Here is a 13,852-nt window from a genome sequence, read left to right on the forward strand (position 1 = left end):
GTATTGAAAGGCATGAATAGAGCCTCCACCATCGACCATGAGGAGGAGATTGAACAGAAGAATAATTAATTTGCCAACACTGCTTCCGGGATTGAGACATTATCAAAGTTGAGACATTATCAAAGTTGATCCTTATCTGTAAAAATTATCAAAGTTGTTAGTATCCTTATCTGTAAAAATGAAGTCCTTCTAAGGCCGGACAGTAACGTACATCTAGGAGTCAACTCAGTTCCATGTTACAGAAAGGAGGGTTAGGAAGGAGGGAGCAGGCTACATAAGGATTTCAAGGCTAGCCTGAACTACATGAGACTATCCTTCTCCATCTCCCTTTTTCCTCCCCCTCTTTCTGGGGTGGTGGTGGTGGTGGTGGTGGTGTGTGTGTGTGTGTGTGTGTGTGTGTATGTGTGTGTGTGTGTGTACCTATGTACTATAGAGGTCAAAAATCAACCTTGGCAATCCACTTGTTTTTGTTTTAATGTTTTAGACAGCACCTCTCACTAGCTTGGGGCTCACCAAATAGGCTACACTGGTTGGCCAGCAAACCCTAGGGATCCATTTGTCTTTGGGATTGCCAATGTGCACCTAGGTTGGTCGGTTGGTTGGTTGGTTGGTTGGTTGGTTGGTTGGTTGGTTAATTGGTTGATTGGTTGGTTGGTTGGCTGGCTGGCTGGCTGACTGGCTGGCTGGCTGGCTGGTTGGTTGGTTAGTTGGTTGGTTGGTTTAATGTGGGTCCTTGGAATCAAACTGGTACTTGTGCTTCCAAGGCATGCACATTACCTATCAACCTTTCTCCTCAGCACGTTATGCTTCTACTTTTTGTTTAAACCTATGATTATATTTTCAGGCCTAGATTAGAGAACTCAGGTTGGTTTTATGCATGTGTAAAGGAGGCAGTCTTTATTGCAAAGTATATTCATCTAATAACTCTGCCACAGTTTCTAGGTGCTAGTCCCTCCTCCCCTCCTCACTGAATCAATATAAATGGCACTTAACCCTGCATTTCCACTGTATAATAGGGCATGTATACTTTTAATTTACTGTAAAGCTTCCTTAGGGTCTGTGTGTTAAACCACAGGACTTTCTCTTTTAAGACAGGTATGGGCAGGGAATGTTACAAACCTTTAACCTGGGCTCTGTATAAGATTGTTTTTGAGTAACAAAGAGGACAAAAGAATCACATGTTTGTACATTTTTTAAGGCCCCCAGCTTAGTATCTAATTAAAACCAGGATTTCTCTGTTATGAGCCAACATCTCCCGTGAGATTGTTTGTGAATATTATACACAGGCAGGAGTTTTGTGTGTTTTTTGTCTCACATGTATATCATCTTTAGTGTCTCAAATTCTTGAGCAATGGACAAAACCCACAAGTCCCTTCTGTTTCATCTTAATTTCATGCCTGTTCTTTGTTATAGCTAAGGGGCCAGGTGATAGGTCAGCAAAACTAAGGGTGAGCTGGAAGGTGGGTCCTGAATTAACATGGTGTTTGCGGAGTGATGCCATCACCTAGGAAACAGCCTGCATCCAGCTCACCTCCATGAGTTCAAGTGGTCAGGAAGGTGCTGATGGTATTACAGCTGTCACTTTTAACAGGTGGCCATGTCCCCAGAAAGCTTGTCATCTCTGTCCCTCTGCCGTATATCAGAAGACCTTTTCAGTAATAAAACGTAGACATCTGAGATTGCTTCTCTAAATTTCACTGTTGGTCTGACCAAGATTGAGCTACAAATATAAATGAAATCGCTGAGCTGAGGTCAGAATAAGTTGAAACACAGGAGATAAAAAGAAGTAAACAGAAAAGAAAATGCCCCCATCAGTATGTGGGATTAAAATATCGAGGGTGTCTAAATAGATCCATCACATCCGGGCACATCAGTAAGCAATTGGTATAGAGCGGTAGTCACAGATGGGCCTATGTAAATGAGCAGTAGTGCATCCCTAAAGCTGGGAGGGGAAAGGAAGAGGAGGGGAGGGGAGGGGAGGGGAGGGGAGGGGAGGGGAGGGGAGGGGAGGGGAGGGGAGGGAAGGGTAGGGAAGGGAAGGGAAGGGAAGGGAAGGGAAGGGAAGGGAAGGGAAGGGAAGGGAAGGGAAGGGAAGAAGAAGGGAAGGTCAGTATTGAAAACCAAGGTACTGCAGGTTGTTTCCCATTGTCTTAGTTAAACATTCTAAACAGTTTTCAGTTGACTAAAAAGCAGACCCGTGTACTAAGTATGCTAGCAACCTGGTAGCCCCCAGCGGCTGAGCCAGGAAGATTCCCTCAAGCGCTAGTATTTGAGGTCTGCTTGGGCAACACGGCCAGATCTTTCAAAAAGAATTCCCATGACTGTTGCCCTCATCTCCTTCTGCTAACATAACAGCTCTAGCTAAGGCTTAGGGTCGTGTAAGCCCCTAAAATATCAGCCGTATATGTGCCACCACCCTGCTGGGAAGACAAGAGCAGACACGTCACACCCAGGATGCTCAGTGTGTTCCTGTCCCTGTGTAAAGCTAATGGAGACAGGCCAGCAGATCAAATTCTGCTTCAGGCCCCCACTAACAACTATTGAGCCTAACACAAAAACCTTTGTTGAATAATCAGAATGAATGGATCACTTTTAGTTGAATAAAATGGAATTAAATCTACTTATATTGCTTTATTATATTATTATGTTAATAAACAACATGACATCTATCCTTATGCTATGCCTTTCTGTTGCAATAATCCGGGTCCCTGGCTAGGCAAATACTCTAGCATTGAGCTAGATTCTCAACCTATGGCTCAAGACCCCTTTTTGGGGTGGAATGACCTTTCACAGGGGTTGCCTAAGACTACCAAAAACCACAGTATTTCTATTATGATTTATAACAGTAGCAAAATTACAGTTATAACGTAGCAATGAAATAATTTTATGGGGAGAGGGCATCACCACCACATGAGGAACTGTATTAAAAGGTTGCACTGGTCTGTTTTTTCATTTGTTGGTTTGTTTTTTTTATTATGTATCTCTGTCTAGCCTGGAATTCAAAATCCACCTACCTCAGCCTCCTGAGTTCTGGGATTGCAGACATGTACCACCCTGTCCTCTATCAAGGCCTTATTCTGCCTTGATGAAAATGTCTAGAATTTTGAGATGAAGTCATTTTAGCAATGGTGCCCCACACTTAGTCAAATTAGACAATTCAGCTTGGGGACTTAGTACAAATGAAGTGTTCCGGATGTTAAGTTCTGGCCTCAGTTTTAATCATTCCCCAAATGTTAATATTTAGCATAACTAAAATGTAATAAGCCTAAAGATATGGCTCAGTGGTAGAACACCTACCAGACAAGTGTAAGGCCCTGGGTTCAGACAGACACAGAGATATGGGAAAGCAGGGTGTGGTACCACATGCCTGTAACCCCAGCACTCAAGAGGCTGAGGCAGTAGGATGTCTAGTACAAAGTTAGCATGCTCTCCGTGGTGAGCCTCTATCTCAAAATAAAATTAAGAACTCCATTGTGGGGGTTGCTTCTCAAGCACCCTTCAGGGTCTACCTTTCATGAACTTCAGCCTGAAAACTTATGGAACCAGACCCTTGTCAGCCCCAAGCCTAGAAGCTAAAAGCAGGCATGTGCTCTCCAACATCCTTACTCTCAGAGCTGCTGAGTGAGGTTGCCCTGAGGCACTTCCTGCTCAGATGTCAATCTCAGGTCAGGATCACATTCTAAGGCACTTAACAAAGACTTCTCTCTGGGTCAGGTGGTCATCCCAGCAAGCTCAGTGATAAAAACTTACCACTCTCTTCACCCAGATATGATACAAGGCTCATAAACTTCCTGTGCTCCACATATCATACCCAAGTCATTTCACAGTTCACAAGTCTAGAATGGGCAGAATGTTTGAGAGGAAGATAGGGGATACATTTGGAGGCTGCATTAGAAACTTGCTGGTCCTAAATGGCGAAGGCAATCCTCTACTTCAAAACTCTCGGAGGGAGCTCATCAGTGTGGTTACATCAGGCCAAAGAGATTGATTCATGTTAAAGAGTGTCAGCTCCATTTATTTAGACTGTGGCCCCAGTCCCACCCCACACTTTATTTACTCTCAGCGCAACCTTGAATCGATCTCTCCTTTCATGTGGCATCCTTCCACAGAGCAGGCAGCAGAAAGCCCCAGTTAGCAAACACTAGACACTGAGGAGTAATTGTAATATGTCACAGAACATTATGGAATTTGCTTGTAGACCTCGGGGGCTGGAGTGAAGGAAGACCTAGCTGTTGTCCAACACATCGCATTAACAGATTCTGTCTTCTGAGTTTTTCTGCGTGTGGTTTTGTAAACGGTAAACAGCCGGCCGGCACCTCATCAGTGTCCTTTGCTTCAAGGAGTCTCTTCTAGGAAACAGAATACAGAATGGACAAGGAGGTGGGAGAAGTGGACAGAACAGATAGAAAACAAGGAAGTTAAGTACCAAGAGGAAGAGTTTAGCCCCACATTTGTGTCTGTGGGTCCTCTGGTTTAATCTGCTAACATAATGGCAGCCAGCCAGAATACTTAGTGGGACGATGCTGTTGAACGTCTGGAAGAAATGTAAGCCAATTATAAACTTTTTCTCATTTTCGATGGATGATCTTGGATATCTCTGGCGAAGCTGCAAAAAAGCTCACTCTCACAAATGAGGTGCACACGTAAAACACTAAGCTATACACGTTTCTTAGACAGTTGCTAGTTGTGTTTTCCTACTGTCGGCCTGTAATTCGTAGAGGGGCAGCCAGCAATGGTTTAAGAAAGATAATGGATAGCAGGTTCAATCATGCGAGTATATCACAGTAAGTATTGCCATTTAAGCCTGGATGTAAAAACTGGATCTTAAATCTATATGAAGGGGGGGCCTTCTGTAGTACAAGTAAGAGGAAGGTTTCCGCATTATGCTCTGACGGGAAAAATGATCTGCAGATTTAGCTTCACCCGATTGGCTTCAAAAGTGTTTCTTGGCTCAACAAGACCTTCCATCTATCTACAGAGCTGGCAGCGGCATCTCCATAGTACCGCCAGCATCCAGAGCCATGGTAACATGTCTCCTTTGTCTCCCTGTGGAGGGATCAGGTGATAATAGGACAGAGAATCCAGTGATGCTGGTGGTGGCAGTGCTCACAGGGGTGAAAGGGATGCAGGGAAGAGAAGGGAATGTGTGTGTCTAGCCGATGTCCTGCCATCCGGGTCACTGCCCAGTAATCTCCTGCTCTGAAATGGATAACACAACTCCTTAAGTCCCAAAGTTGGAATGAGTTGTTTGCTTTAGGGGCAGGAAGCTCTAGGCATTTGCAACTGATTCCATGATGCTGAACATTTGAAAACATCTTCCTGGGAGAAGAGCCAAGCACCCATCTCTCCTCCGTCACGAACTGAGTAATATGAAGGGGGGGATAGGCATGCTCTCTCCATTGCTGATTTTTGCTGTGAGTTGAGCTTTGGCAGTGATGTAGACCTCCTGATGTGGTAAGACACCATGGCGCAGTCTTATACCAACAGACTAACCAACTAGGCTAACCAACTAGGAAAACTAAGGCCATTTATATACCAGACCAGGAAGTTCTGGTGAGAAACCCTATGGAACGTCCTAGATCATTGGATGGGGAGCAAGCCATGTGCCAGATCTTTATACCATGTGTCATCTTATGGCTATGCTTCATAGCACAGCCTCAAGATGATAAGACATTTGCAGCTAATGATGCCTGAGACTCCAGGAACACAGACCTTGCAGGGCTAGCAGTCCTCACTCAAAGATGCCCTCACTCATACGGATGCTGTCACCAAAAAAAAAAAAAATCAAGTATAGTGATTCGTGCAGTGCACTCAAACAAGTCGATTGAACTTGTGGGTCTGACAGTAAGAAACTATGGGAGCATGGAAGATCTTTAGGAAGAAAGATGACAGAACACAGTTATGGGCCTAAGATTTATTACCAAATATTTTTAAACACATGCAAGTAAAATTAAGAGACAGTTTATTTATACTGCAACCGCTGTTCCATTCTTTCCTCTGATTTGTTTAGACAAGCTTTAGGGGCAAGTTACATGTTGAGCATATAATCTACGTTTAGTTCCAGAGTACTTGCCCTGAAGGCAATCCATCAGCGACTCCCCCGGGGCTCTAGAATGGGAGGATAAAAGGCATAGGTTTTAAAAAATGGGTGTGTATGCACAAAGCATGTTTGTTTTAAGAAAGATCACAAATGCTGTAGAAATAATTAGCCATGTGCAAGAACCAAAATAACGAATGCCAAATGGTACAGTATCTTTTCTGAATCCTGTTTCAAAACAGAATGTGAATGAAACATGAAGTTCTATCCCTTCCCCCCCCCAGCCCCCCTGCCTCTCTGTTCCTGCTGGATTTATGACAGACACTAATGCCTCTCAGTAGGAACGCCTATAAAAACCATCCACCTAACACAGATTCTTCTTGTCTTTCAAACCCTTCATGCCTTCAAATTGTTTCAGTATTCATTCTTAGACTATAGTGGGTGCACTTACAGGAAGACCCTGCGGTTCTGTAGGGAATAATAGAGACATATAGGGATGAAAGTGATTTGTGTGTGCACATGTCCATGTATGTCCACATGCATATGCATACATGTGCATGGGCATATGTCTATTGGATCTCTTCATATGTGAAATTCCTGAATCATATTGCCTTTATCTATTGGCATCTGCAGAGGATTGTCTCCCCAACCCATACCAGGCTATAACAATGTAAGGACTTATGTTCCTTGTATAAAACACTGTGATCTTTTCATGCAACGTAACCTATGAATGTCCTTGCCATGTGTCTTATAATACCTGTAGATGACTTACAATACCTGAACATAGTAAAGGCTGTGTGTTAGCATTCTTACTTGTATTGTTTAGGGAACAGTGACCAGCAATCCTGTACATGTTCATACATGAGCATTTTTTACTAGAAAACATTTTGGGATCCAAGAAGACAGCTCAGTAAAGTACTTGCAATACAAATATGCCAACATTGGGAAGGCAGAGACATGTGGATCCCTGGGACTCTCAAGCCAGCCAGCCTATCCCACCTAGCCAGTGAAAGACCTTGTCTCAGAACAATCTAAGAAGCAGATGGTACCAGAGGAACAACACCTAAGACTTTCCTCTGATGTCAGTGTACATGTGCATAAATATATGTGTGGACAGACTTGCATGGGCACATACATTCATGAACATGGGTATGTACCCACACGAAGGTATTTCGGTGATTGGTTACATCTAAGGATACAAAAAAAAGGGGGACAACTATACTATTAACAATTTGCATGACCTCCTGGGGGTTCCTTTTCTCACCAAGTATGTTACCTTAAGAGAAGCTGATACTGGCTAAAGTCCTTTTCTCAAATGAACCCTAGGTTTAACAACCAGTTGAAGAAGGATTTACTTGCCTTAGATTGAGACATAGTCCCGTTCCCTGGCTCTTGGGGAACTTGCATGAAGCCTGTGTGTTTATTGCAGCATTTGTGTGAGGATGTAGGAGGCTCAGCAATGTCACCTCAGGCAGGGCATTTTCAAATGCTGAATATGCAACGGGAGTACATTATTTCCTGTTGACATACGCAAGTGTAAGTTTAGACATCAATGTTACACATGTACGAATTGAGTCCAAAGAGTGGAAAGCACATGTAAGATACCATAAGACCCCCTCTTTCCAAGCAAGATTTATGGAACTGTCCTCCTATGTTATCATGGCCAGACAGCTCAGTCCAGTGATCAGCAGTGACCATTGTGGCCCAGAATCACACAGAAGCCATGCAGGGGAGACTGGGAACTGCCTGTCTAGTAAGGTCCCATCTTACTTAGTGTTTTTCTCAGTTTCTCAGCTTTATGTAATATAGCTGATGGTGTTTTAATCACTTTTCCTGTCCTAACAAAAGCTATGTGAGGGACATGTACTGCTTTGTTTGCTGCCTTTCATAGATGTCTCCTAGCCTCAGTTTCCCCCCTGGGTCCAGAGCTTTCTGTGTAATGAGACCTTCACCTCTCAGTCAAAAGTGCTGACATTAGTTTTACTGAAAGCGTCATAAAGCTGAACAATTTCAGCTGGAGAGATAGCTCAGCCACACACAGCAACCATGTTCAATCCCTAGGACATAGTTGGGTAGAAAGGAAATATCGACTCACAAAAGTTATCCTCTGATCTCCACCTGTACCCATGACATGTATGCATGCATATATACATACATATATACATATACCTAGTTACATACATACACACACATATACACACATACATATGTAAGTAAATAAATATATGTATGTTTTAAATTAACAAAAATATTATCTCTACAATCTTATCTGTGTGTGCATATGCATGTGGAGGCTGGAGGACAACCCTGAGTCTTGTTTTTTCAGGAAATGTCCACTTTGTGGCTGACTAGGCTAGATTGGTGGGGCAGAGAGCCCCAATGATTCTCTTATTGGTGCTAGGATTACAAGGGAGAACTACCATTCCTGGTTGGTTGGTTGGTTGGTTGGTTGGTTGGTTGGTCTTCAGTTGGTTAGTCGGTCAGTTGGTTGGTTTTCATATTCTGGAGATCTGGGCTTGGTCCTCATGCTTACATAGCAAGCACTTGACCAACTGAGCCATCTTCCCAGACCCCTGAAGTCCTAAATGTCATTGGTATCTCTTCCTCATAATCACATCCTGTCCATTTCATTTATCTGGTATAGCTGGGTCCTTGTCATCTCTTGGCCCTACTACTCCTCTCTAGCTCTCTTCCCCATTCACTGCCATTTCCCAAGTCTCAACTCCCCAGAAGCTGATTTTCCCTGTAGCCTTCCTCTGCACAGAGCATACTGTGAAACTGGGAGTGAGTCTGGGCCTGATGATTCATTTACTGAAAACACTTCCAAGCTGCGGGCCCTTTTCAATAAACATCATCTCTCTGGACTTCAGTCTTATCTATAGGATACTTGGCTTTATAAATGGAAGAACTATAAATAAAGCTGAAACTCTGTAGGATTTGCATAAATCCCAACGAGATTTAGGTTTCTTCATATTGGCTTGAAACAAGTATTTCAGAATGCTGTGACAGTTACCAACACAGGCTACTCCTGCAGAGGGCCTGGGTTCGATTCCTAGCACTCAAGTGGTAGCTCACAACTGCGTGTAACTCCAGTTCCACAGCATGAGGTGCCTTCCTTTGACCTCTGTGTGGACCTGTATCTTTAAATGATGGCATATGCATGTAATCTCAGCACTTCAGAGGTAGAGGCAGAAGAATCAGGAATTGAAGACCAGCCTCAGATACATATTGAGTTTGAGGACCATCAGACTAGAGAGGAAAAAGGAGCCAAAAATGTTTGGTGAACAATAGAACAGACGGAGTGCTCACAGCCTATACTCTTTTCTACCGTCATTCAAATCCTCGAGCCATTTTTCTGTGAAATATGTATGCATATATATATATATATATGTATATACACACACACATATTGTAATTCCATGATCAATTCCATGATCTTTGTTTTTGTCTATACCTCCAAGAGTTCTTTTTATTATCTTTTAATTATAATCAAAACTTGGTCTGCTCAGGACTTCTGTTACCAAAAATGTCTGACAGATGCCTAATTTAAAAAGTAGCTTGCTGTCTTGAGTCACTACTAGGAGAGAGACCTAACCCAAAGGAAGTTTGTAAGCAGTTAGAATACTGGGATTTAAACCATCAGTTGTTGAAGATCAGTGGTTAAGAACACTTGCTGCTCTTACAGAGGGCAAGTTTCAGTTCCCAGAACCCACAAAACGGCTCTAATCCCAGGGCATCAGACACACTCGTCTGCCCTCAGGCACCAGGTACAAAGGTAGAGAATATATGTATACTCAGGCAAAGCACTCATTCAGACAAAATAAAATAGAATGTTAAATAATTCAAAGAAGTCTCCAGAATGAGATGTGTCCCCTGAAGAATGGCGGGCCATTGTCCTGATGTCATCTCATCTCTTATGGGGATCCTTTAGTCCCAGGATCATCATTCTTTTCTTGGCAGCTCACATGAGGAACAGAGAGACTGCTATTTAATCTACTTTTCCTCAAGGAAAGATTATTTGTTTTTTGAATACTGCAGGGGAAATACTGATAATCTAGCGATTATTTGGACCTTGACTGTAGGTTCTGAAATTTTTATTCATGAATGGGCAGAATACATTGCTATTCCCAGGACAAGACCAACAGCAATGAGCTTATGCCCAGAATTAAGTCCAGCCCTGTTCATTTATCCTGTGCTTTGAAACTTGGTGTGAGAGAGCAATGGACTCTTTTCCCAATTTGAGCCAAGTGAGGTCAGGAAAATGTTCCCTTTGAGCCTTCTAAATCATGGAGTAAGCTGGGAAGAGGCAGTCACCATGGTCATTGCTGACATTTAGTCACCAAGGCTTCTGTCTGAAACATGTCCACGTTTTGCACAGTGTGGGCTGGAAATAGAAATGAGAAGGAAGGAAGAAATCACGTGTGGATCTGGAACACATGACCTCAGAGAAGGCATTTCAAGCATTTCATTTGCTCAATTACACAACTGTGTCAGTAAGAGGAGCATCCCAGGCGATGTGCCTACGTTGTGTATTTATCTCTGTTGATGAGTCCAGAGCCTTTGGGAGAGGACTGGGAGATTGGCTGCCAGGGAGAAATGAAGGGCAGAGAAGCTGGTAAAGTGCCTGTCTTACAAACATAGAGATCTGAATTCTGTCAGAACCTACATGATGGTTCACATTGATTACCAACTTTAAAGGATCTATAACCACCTAGGAGATGAGGATCTGTGGGTGCTTGTGAGAAATTTCCTGGACTACATGAATTAATTCAGGTGGGAAGACCAACTCTAGAAATGGGCGGTGTCATTCCCCATGCTTGGGTTCTAGACTATATAAAAAGCAGAGCACCGCAGTCTTGGTTTTCTGCTTTCTGACTGGATGCAACATGACCTGTTCCCTCAAACTCCAGTTGCCAGGATCTCCTTATTGTGATAGATTATATAGCCTTGAACCATTTGCCAAAACATATCCTTTCTTTCTTAAGTTGCTTCTTTTTTTTTTCAATTTTATTACTATAGAAAAACTAATTAATATATGATAGTTAAAAGAATAAAAAGCTAGCTGGGTATAGTGGTGCATGCCTTTCATCCCAGCACTCGGGAGGCAGAAGCAGGTGGATCTCAGAGTTCAAGGCCAGCCTAGTAGTCTATGGAGTGAGTTCCAGGACAGCCAGGTCTCCACAGAGAAACCTTGTCTTAAATCCTCCCCTCCCCCCAAAATGTTGGACACTTTTAATCTCAGCACTGTAGAGGTGGGTATAGGCAGATCCCTAGAGATCACTAGTCAGCTGGTCAGGCTTATTTCAAAGGCAGTGAGAGCCCCCATAACAGAACAAGGTAGGTGGTGTCTGAGTAGGAAAGAGCTGAGGTTGTTATCCAACATACCCACATACATGTGTACTTGCACAGGTGTGCGTGCATTCACACACACACACACACACACACACACACACACACACACACCTTGGATTAGACTGTGTCAATGAAACAGCCAGACAGCCAGATTTGGTCTTTCCTCTGATGTTTTACAAGACAGATTTGTATGGTTACAGGAAAAAGCAGGAGAGGTCAGTTCAAGGGGGGCAGTCCAAGGGATGGGATAAATATTTAGTAGTTTGAGGAAAGAAGATGCAAAAGGAAGAGAAAAATCATCCCTTTCCATGTACGAGGCTTGGCCTCCCCTACCAAGTTCATGTTTCAGGGAGGCACTGCTGTTTTGTTGTGTCTTAACTCAGAAGAGCATGGTAGAAAAGTGGCAGATGAGTCACCTGTCACTAGGAGTTCTTAGCACAGAGGGACACAGGAGTGACAGCCAATCACCACTGAAATTCCCATATGATTAAATTACCATTACTTTGCACCCCAGATCGTAGGTGCTCAGTATGCAAGGTTGTGGAAAAGCAGACAAGCCTCTGGGCAACCATAATATCAGGATTCTGCCCTCCGCACACTGAAATGAGCCTGGGTCAATCCAAGGGAAAGAACGGGCATCCAGATGCCCTAGAGTGGAGCTGTTCCCTATACACAATAGAGATCCTTATAATTAGAGCGAGTCTCCCATCAACCTGGTGTACTGGTCACTCTTCTTGTTGGTATGACAAAACACCAGACAAAAGCAATTTAAAGGAGGCAGAGTTAATGCTGGCTTGATTTTGAGAGATATATTCATTACGGCTGGGAAGTGATGGCAGCACAGTGAGACCCTGTTCACAGAAGAGAGGGGTGACACCGGTGTTCCCTTTGCATCCTCTCTTTTATTTAGTATGAGGACCCTACGCTGTATCACCCACATTCAGGATGGCTCGACCCTCCTCACTTAAATTTTGAAAGCATATTCATAGATAGGGACATCTTAGCGATGTGTTTCCATGGTGATTTTTTTTTTAAGACAGAATCTCTTTCCCAGGTTAACCTCAAATCCCCTATGTAGCTGAGAGTGACTTTGAACTTCTGAACTTCCTACCCCCTCCCTAGTGCTGGGATAACGCCTGTGTAGTACCACATGTCCTCTTTACAGTGCTGGTCAAACCCTTTGTCAAGTTCGAGTTTAACATAGACAAGGAGTCCATACAAATTGAGCATTCCTAATGTACCAAATTCTGAGTCTGAACTGCTACAATATCTAAAACTCACTGAGTGCTGACCTCATGGGCACAGAGAGAAAGCACACACCTGACATCATGTGGTGAGTCTCAGGCAAAATCCAAGCACACTAAAAATACCATCTCAAATGACCTTGAGGCTGGATATTTGTCGTATTCAGACTTGTTTTCTATCCCCAAGGTGTCCCAATGTATGGATGCAAATATCCCCAAATCTGGAAAACTGAAGAATGTGCAACACTTCTGGTCCCAAGCTCTTTAGATAAGGGATGTCCAACCTGTAACTTTAAATAAATAGCTCACAGCCATTTAAAGCCATTGACCAACCAATCAACAGTGTCCTCCACTGCCGCGCCTCCTCCTGTCTACCTCCCCATCATGTTTGTGCTTGGCAGTTGCTTGCTTTACATCTTGAGATAATCGCTTTAGTGGGAGCCTTCTCTTAGAACCCAATCCTAGATCTGCCTGAGTGCCCGTTGCCTCTGTCATCTGACTGTAATGTTGTCACCAAGCCTCTAAGCATCTCAGAGTCATTCTTTATAGGCTCCATCCCTGGCCTGGGATGGATTGTCTCAAACCATGTCCCTGGGAGGTGGTATGGTCTGGAACTTGCAAAGCCATGCATTTGATTGAAATAGTCATCTTCTACACTGTCCTTAAAAGAAGACACAAAACGTGTGTATTTACACCTTGTCACCTGGCTTGCTTATGTCACCTGGGTTTGCATAAGCTCCTGGCTCCTTCTGGATCTCCAGGCAGGAGCTTTCTGCCCAGTTGCAGTTCTGTGGCTGGTGCATATGCATGTGATGGACTCCTGTTACCCTCCACCTTGCAGTTGTTCCTGACAGATTTAGCCCCCACCTTATGGCTGCTTCTCATCTTCCTACCTACCAGCCCATGAGACAAATGGAGATAATATAGATTGTGCAAAACTGTTGAAGAGCAAGAAATCCTAATTTTGTGTGTGTGTGGGGGGGGGAGAAAACACAAGACTATCAAACAAGATTTAAAAAAACGTGTGTATTGATAAAACACACTTGTATATTTGCTATTTACATTCTTATCAGATAGATGATAGATAGATAGATAGATAGATAGATAGATAGATAGATAGATAGATAGTAGAGAAAGTAAAATTAAGCTGTTCCAAGAAATTATCTTCTAATAGCTGGGCATAGTTTTGCATGCCTATAATGCCAGCTCATTGGAGGAT

The 13,852-nt window shown here is 43.3% G+C and overlaps 1 protein-coding gene across 18 annotated transcripts in view; it reads left to right on the plus strand.

Moving 5' to 3' along the window:
• Positions 1-13,852, plus strand: part of Atxn1 (ataxin 1) — a 410,394-nt gene that overhangs the window by 358,160 nt on the left and 38,382 nt on the right. The window lies entirely within an intron of this gene.

This window comes from Arvicanthis niloticus, chromosome 8, assembly GCF_011762505.2.
Source record: "Arvicanthis niloticus isolate mArvNil1 chromosome 8, mArvNil1.pat.X, whole genome shotgun sequence".
Taxonomy (NCBI): Eukaryota; Metazoa; Chordata; class Mammalia; order Rodentia; family Muridae; genus Arvicanthis; species Arvicanthis niloticus.